This window comes from Triticum dicoccoides, chromosome 5A, assembly GCF_002162155.2.
Source record: "Triticum dicoccoides isolate Atlit2015 ecotype Zavitan chromosome 5A, WEW_v2.0, whole genome shotgun sequence".
NCBI classification, from domain to species: Eukaryota; Viridiplantae; Streptophyta; class Magnoliopsida; order Poales; family Poaceae; genus Triticum; species Triticum dicoccoides.
This window is the reverse complement of record NC_041388.1, coordinates 365,983,048-365,990,778: the sequence shown is the minus strand read 5'-3', so window position 1 is coordinate 365,990,778 and position 7,731 is coordinate 365,983,048.

Here is a 7,731-nt window from a genome sequence, read left to right as displayed (position 1 = left end):
TTTGACGTTCTCGATGCTGGCTTCCGGCAAGCTTGTTGCCAGGAAGGCTTTTATCTTCAGCAGAGAACCTTGACGTTCTCAATGCTGGCTTCCGGCAAGCTGGTTGCCAGGAAGGCTTTTATCTTCAGAAGAGAACTTTGACGTTCTCGATGCTGGCTTCTGGCAAGCTGGTTGCCAGGAAGGCTTTTATCTTCAGCAGAGAACTTTGACGTTCTCGATGCTGGCTTCCGGCAAGCTGGTTGCCAGGAAGGCTTTTATCTTCAGCAGAGAGCTTTGACGTTCTCAATGCTGGCTTCCGGCAAGCTAGTTGCCAGGAAGGCTTTTATCTTCGGCAGAGAACTTTGACGTTCTCGATGCCGGCTTCCGGCAAACTTGTCGCCAGGAAGGCTCATGGCGAAGAACTTCATTGTTCTTGGCACCGGCTCCCAGCAAGATCGTTGCCGGAAAGGCTTATGGCGAAGAACTTCGTCGTTCTTGACGCCGGCTCCCGGCAAGATCGTTGCCGGAAAGGCTTATGGCGAAGAACTTCGTCGTTCTTGACACCGGCACCCGGCAAGATCGTTGCCGGAAAGGCTTATGGTGAAGAACTTCGTCGTTCTTGACGCCAAAAAGATTGGCCCTAAGGGCGTTGCCAGCCCCCGGGCCATAACTGCGTTCAAACATAGCAAGTGATTAGCATCCGAAGTGCACTTAACTCGTTTGCGAATTTTGACTTCTGCTACATATTCCCTATGCCTGCTGGAATGCTTCCCGGTGCGTGTGATCCAGCCAGCAGCGCTTGAGGGAACGGGCCCTTAGCGGCTATTCGGGAACATCGCCTCCCGGAAAGGTTTACCTTCTTGGTTCTAGCGCAACCGCACAAGTTGCCGAGCGGACTCGAGGCAACATGGAGTGCAACTAGCCCCGAGAAGGCTCCTCGGCATACAGGTCTATGCAGAAATCTCAAATAAATAGCACATGCTATCTTCCTGTTCGACCCCTCTTTGTACGTCCACCCTACGCTTTCTAGGGAAACTTGCTGGTGCAGGCACCCTTGCCGCGAGCTCCGAGTGCGGAACTTCAGCAGCCTGCTGGTGGGGTCGCTACCGACAAGTAATCTTGTCGCAACTAGTTGCAGCTCGCTTAAGTTGTTGAGCGGACTCGAAACAAAGTAAGGGCGCTAGCAGCTCTCTTAAGTTGCTGAGCGGACTCGAAGCAAAGTAAGGGCGCTAGCAGCTCACTTAAGTTGTTGAGCGGACTCGAAACAAAGTAAGGGAGCGACTAGCTACGAGTTGATTCCTCCGCGCACAGGTTTTTCGTACGAAGAACAAGATCTCCAAGGCGGATAACTTCGTATAGAAAGGAAATATCTAAAGTTTTGCACGACTTAGCTTTTTTCTGTTGCCGCACTGGCGTCGTTCTTTTGCTCGCCCGCTCCTTGGGAGCCATGACGATGAGGATTTAGCTTGCGTGCCCGCCGGATCGGGTTCGCACGATCTCGACGCCCCCTACCTGGCGCGCCAGAGATGTCGGGGGCGATGCTGATTCCCGCCAACACTTATGGGGACAGGGCCCCTTTTTGGTTCGGTGGGGGCGGAGAGCGCACAAAGAGCGGATCGAGGCAGCGCACGCGGGGAGATTTTTACCCAGCTTCGGGCCGCACGGATGCGTAAAACCCTACTGCTGCTTGTTTGTGTATATTGGATTCTTGCTCAGGAGCGATGGACGCTGCCAGACTGAGCGTAAGAGTGTTTCTGGTGTTCAACGAGCCAGGCTGGCCGAGTCTCTGAACTCCCCGACCTTCGGAACCCCCTCTACGTTGCGCTTGGGCCTCCTTTTATACTCAAGGGGTCACCGACAGGGGGCAACGTAGACAAGAAGGGTAAAAATGGAAAAGGATGTGGTAGGTATAGCTACCGCTACTGTGGATATAGTGCACCCTACCTAACTCTGACGGCAGGGGACAAGGGCATTAAATGCCTGTCTGAGTCTCCTAAATAGTGCAAGAGGTGACCGTTAGGAGTGCCACCGTTTGCCACGATGGGCTTCTCTTCATCTCTGCTTGCCACCACGTACCCCTAGCTTCACGGCCTCCCGCCACGTGCGCTCTGGGAGAGTCCCAGAGCGACACGTTAGCAGGTGAGCTGGAGCGCAGGCACGCAGTGGGGGTTTCCCACGGCAAGCTCCTTGCCGCGGCCGTCGTCTTGTCGCGTCCGGAAGCTTGTCGCTCGCCGGATCTTGCCGGGATGCAGGGCGCGTCGCGGCAATCTTTCTTGGTATCTCTTGAGTGGCCTTCCCGGCAAGCTCCTCTTGCCGGGGTCTCGTCTCTTCCCGGCAAGCTCCTCTTGCCGGGGCCTTGGTTGGCCTTCCCGGCAAGCTCCTCTTACCGGGGCCTCGGTTGGCCTTCCCGGCAAGCTCCTCTTACTGGGGCCTTGGTTTGAGTACTTTGTTCTTGAATGGTCTTTAAGGGAACCACGGAGGGTCCTGGCGGTCACCCGGGCGCTGCAACTGCCCGTGCACGAGTTCGGGGTAATAGGGTACCCCTACTCTAGTACACCAACATAGAGCTAGTTCAACTCTAGTGTAAAATTATTTGTACTAGGTTATAGAGCAAGTTCAACTATATTGTAAAACTATTTGAACTAGACTGTAGAGCTAGTTCAACTCTAGTGTAAAATTGTTTGTACTAGGTTTTAGAGCTAGTTCAACCCTAGTGTAAAATTATTTGTACTAGACTATAGAGCTAGTTCAACTCCAGTGTAAAATTATTTGTACTAGGTTATAGAGCTACTTCAACTCTAGTGTAAAATTATTTCAACTAGCTTGTAGAGGTAGTTCAACTCTAGTGTAAAATTATTTGTACTAGGTTATGGAGCTAGTTCTACTCTAGTGTAAAATTATTTGCACTTGCTTGTAGAGCCAGTTCCACTCTAGTGTAAAATTATTTGAACTTGCTTGTAGAGCTAGTTCAACTCTAGTGTAAAATTATTTAAACTACGTAGTTCAACTCTAGTGTATAACTATTTGTACTAGGTGATAGAGCTAGATCAACTCTAGTGTAAAGTTATTTGAACTAGCTTGTAGAGCTAGTTCGACTCTAGTGTAAAATTATTTGAACTAGCTTGTAGAGCTAGTTCAACTCAAGTGTAATATTATTTGTACTAGGTTATAGAGCTAGTTCAACTCTAGTGTAAAATTATTTGAACAAGCTTGTAGAGCTAGTTCAACTCTAGTGTAAAATTATTTGAATTAGCTTGTAGAGCTAGTTCAACACTAGTGTAAAATTATTTGTACTAGCATGTGGAGCTAGTTCAACTCTAGTGTAAAATTATTTGTACTAGACTGTAGAGCTAGTTCAACTCTAGTGTAAGATTATTTGAACTAGCTTGTAGAGCTAGTTGAACTCTAGTGTAAGATTATTTGTACTAGGTTATAGTGCTGGTTCTACTCTAGTGTAAAATTATTTGAACTAGCTTGTAGAGCTAGTTCAACTGTAGTGTAAAATTATTTGAACTAACTTGTAGACCTAGTTTAACACAAGTGTAAAATTATCTGTACTAGGTTATGGAGCTAGTTCAACTCTAGTGTAAAATTATTTATACTAGGTTATATAACTAGTTCAACTCTAGTGTAAAATTATTTGTACTAGACTGTAGAGCTAGTTCAACTATAGCGTAAAATTATTTTTACTAGCTTGTAGAGCTAGTTCTACTCTAGTGTAAAATTATTTGAACTAGCTTGTAGAGCTAGTTCAACTCTAGTGTAAAATTATTTGAACTAGCTTGTAGAGCTAGTTCAACTCCAGTGTAAAATTATTTGTACTAGGTTATAGAGCTACTTCAACTCTAGTGTAAAATTATTTGTACTAGGTTATAGAGCTAGTTCAACTCTAGTGTAAAATTGTTTGTACTAGGTTATAGAGCTAGTTCAACCCTAGTGTAAAATTATTTGTACTAGACTATAGAGCTAGTTCAAATCTAGCATAAAATTATTTGAACTAGCTTGTAGAGCTAGTTCAACTCTAGTGTAAAATTATTTCAACTAGCTTGTAGAGATAGTTCAACTCTAGTGTAAAATTATTTGTACTAGGTTATAGAGCTAGTTCTACTCTAGTGTAAAATTATTTGAACTAGCTTGTAGAGCCAGTTCAACTCTAGTGTAAAATTATTTGAACTTGCTTGTAGAGCTAGTTCAACTCTAGTGTAAAATTATTTGAACTAGCTAGTTCAACTCTAGTGTAAAATTGTTTGTACTAGGTTATAGAGATAGTTCAACCCTAGTGTAAAATTATTTGTACTAGACTATAGAACTAGTTCAACTCTAGCATAAAATTATTTGAACTTGCTTGTAAAGCTAGTTCAACTCTAGTGTAAAATTATTTCAACTAGCTTGTAAAGCTAGTTCAACTCTAGTGTAAAATTATTTGTACTAGGTTATAGAGCTAGTTCTACTCTAGTGTAAAATTATTTGCACTAGCTTGTAGAGCCAGTTCAACTCTAGTGTAAAATTATTTGATCTTGCTAGTTCAACCCTAGTGTAAAATTATTTGTACTAGACTATAGAGCTAGTTCAACTCTAGTATAAAATTATTTGAACTAGCTTGTAGAGCTAGTTCAACTCTAGTGTAAAATTATTTCAACTAGATTGTAGAGATAGTCCAACTCTAGTGTAACATTATTTGTACTAGGTTATAGAGCTAGTTCTACTCTAGTGTAAAATTATTTGAACTAGCTTGTAGAGCCAGTTCAACTCTAGTGTAAAATTATTTGAACTTGCTTGTAGAGCTAGTTCAACTCTAGTGTAAAATTATTTGAACTAGCTAGTTCAACTCTAATGTATAATTATTTGTACTAGGTGATAGAGCTAGATCAACTCTAGTGTCAAATTATTTGTACTAGGTTATAGATCTAGTTCAACTCTAATGTAAAACTACTTGAACTAGCCTATAGAGCTAGGTCAACTCTAGTGTAAAATTATTTGAACTAGCTTGTACAGCTAGTTCAATTCCAGGGTAAAATTATTTGTACTAGGTTATAGAGCTACTTCAACTCTAGTGTAAAATTATTTGTACTAGGTTATAGAGCTAGTTCAACTCTAGTGTAAAATTGTTTGTACTAGGTTATAGAGCTAGTTCAACCCTAGTGTAAAATTATTTGTACTAGACTATAGAACTAGTTCAACTCTAGCATAAAATTATTTGAACTAGCTTGTAAACCTAGTTCAACTCTAGTGTAAAATTATTTCAACTAGCTTGTAGAGCTAGTTCAACTCTAGTGTAAAATTATTTGTACTAGGTTATAGAGCTAGTTCTACTCTAGTGTAAAATTATTTGCACTAGCTTGTAGAGCCAGTTCAACTCTAGTGTAAAATTATTTGAACTAGCTAGTTCAACTCTAGTGTATAATTATTTGTACTAGGTGATAGAGCTAGATCAACTCTAGTGTCAAATTATTTGTACTAGGTTATAGATCTAGTTCAACTCTACTATAAAACTACTTGAGCTAGCCTATAGAGCTAGGTCAACTCTAGTGCAAAATTATTTGAACTAGCTTGTAGATCTAGTTCAACTCTAGAGTAATATTATTTGAACTAGCTTGTAGAGCTAGTTCAACTCTTGTGTTAAATTATTTGAACTACCTTGTAGAGCTAGTTCAACTCTAGTGTAAAATTATTTGTACTAGGTTATAGAGCTAGTTCAACTCTAGTGTATAATTATTTGTACTATAGGTGATAGAGCTAGTTCAACTCTAGTGTAAAATTATTTGAACTATGTTATAGGGCTAGTTCAAATCTAGTGTAAAATTATTTGAACTAGCTTGTAGAGCTAGTTCAAATCTAGTGGAAAATTATTTGAACTAGCTTGTAGAGCTAGTTCAACTCTAGTGTAATATTATTTGAACTATCTTGTAGAGCTAGTTCAACTCTACTCTATAATTATTTGTACTAGGTGATAGAGCTAGTTCAACTCTAGTGTCAAATTATTTGTACTAGATTATAGAGCTAGTTCAACTCTACTGTAAAACTATTTAAACTAGCCAGTAGAGCTAGGTCATCTCTAGTGTAAAATTATTTGAACTAGCTTGTGGAGATAGTTCAACTCTAGTGTAAAATTATTTGTACTAGGTTACAGAGCTAGTTCAACTCTAGGGTAAAATGATTTGAACTAGATTGTAGAGCTAGTTTAACTCTAGTGTAAAGTTATTTGAACTAGAGCTAGTTCGACTCTAGTGTAAAATTATTTGAACTAGCTTGTAGATATAGCTCAACACCACTATAAAATTATTCGTACTAGGTTATAGAGCTAGTTTAACTCTAGTGTAAAATTACTTGAACTAGATTGTAGATCTAGTTCAACTCTAGTGTAAATTTATTTGAATTACCTTGCAGAGCTAGTTCAACACTAGTGTAAAATTATTTGTACTAGGTTATGGAGTTGGTTCAACTCTAGTGTAAAATTATTTGTACTAGGTTATAGAGCTGGTTGAAATCTAGTGTATAATTATTTGTACTAGGTGATAGAGGAAGTTCAACTCTAGTGTAAAATTAGTTTTACTAGGTTATATGGCTAGTTCAACTCTACTGTAAAACTATTTGAACTAGCCTGTAGAGCTAGGTCGATTCTAGTGTAAAATTATTTGAACTAACTTGTAGAGCTAGTTGAACTCTAGTGTAAAATCATTCGACTACGTTATAAAGCTAGTTCAACTCTAGTGTAAAATTATTTGAACTAGCTTGTAGAGCTAGTTCAACTCCTGTGTAAAATTATTTGTACTAGGTTATAGAGCTACTTCAACTCTTGTGTAAAATTATTTGTACTAGGTTATAGAGCTAGTTCAACTAGAGTGTATAATTATTTTAACTAGCTTGTAGAGCTAGTTCAACCGTAGTGTAAAATTATTTGAACTAGCTTGTAGAGCTAGTTCAACAGGAGTGTAAAATTATTTGTATTAGGTCATGGAGCTAGTTCAACTCTAGTGTAAAATTGTTTGTACTAGGTCATAGAGCTAGTTCAACTCTAGTGTAAAATTATTTGTACTAGACTATAGAGCTAGTTCAACTCTAGCGTAAAATTATTTGAACTAGCTTATAGAGCTAGTTCAACTCTAGTGTAAAATTATTTCAACTAGCTTGTAGAGATAGTTCAACTCTAGTGTAAAATTATTTGAACTAGCTTGTAGAGCTAGTTCAAAACTAGTGTTAAATTATTTGAACTAGCCTCTAGAGCAAGTTCAACTCTAGTGTAAAATTATTTGTATTAGGTTGTAGAGCTAATTCTACTATAGTGCAAAATTACTTGAACTAGCTTGTAGAGCTATTTCAACTCAAGTGTAAAATTATTTGAACTAGCTTGTAGAGCTAGTTCCACACAAGTGTTAAATTATTTGTACTAGGTTATGGAGCTAGTTCAACTATAGTGTAAAATTATTTGTACTAGGTTATAGAGCTAGTTAAACTCTAGTGTAAAATTATTTGTACTAGGTTATAGAGCTAGTTGAACTCTAATGTAAATTTATTTGTACTAGCCTGTAGAGCTAGTTCAACTCTAGCGTAAAGTTATTTGAACTATCTTGTAGAGCTAGTTCAACTCTAGTGTAAGATTATTTGAACTAGCTTGTAGATCTAGTTCAACTCTAGTGTAAAATTACTTGTACTAGGTTATAGAGCTAGTTCTACTTTAGTGTAAAACTATTTGAACTAGACTCTAGAGCTAGTTAAACTCTAGTGTAAAATTATTTGAACTAGCTTGTATAG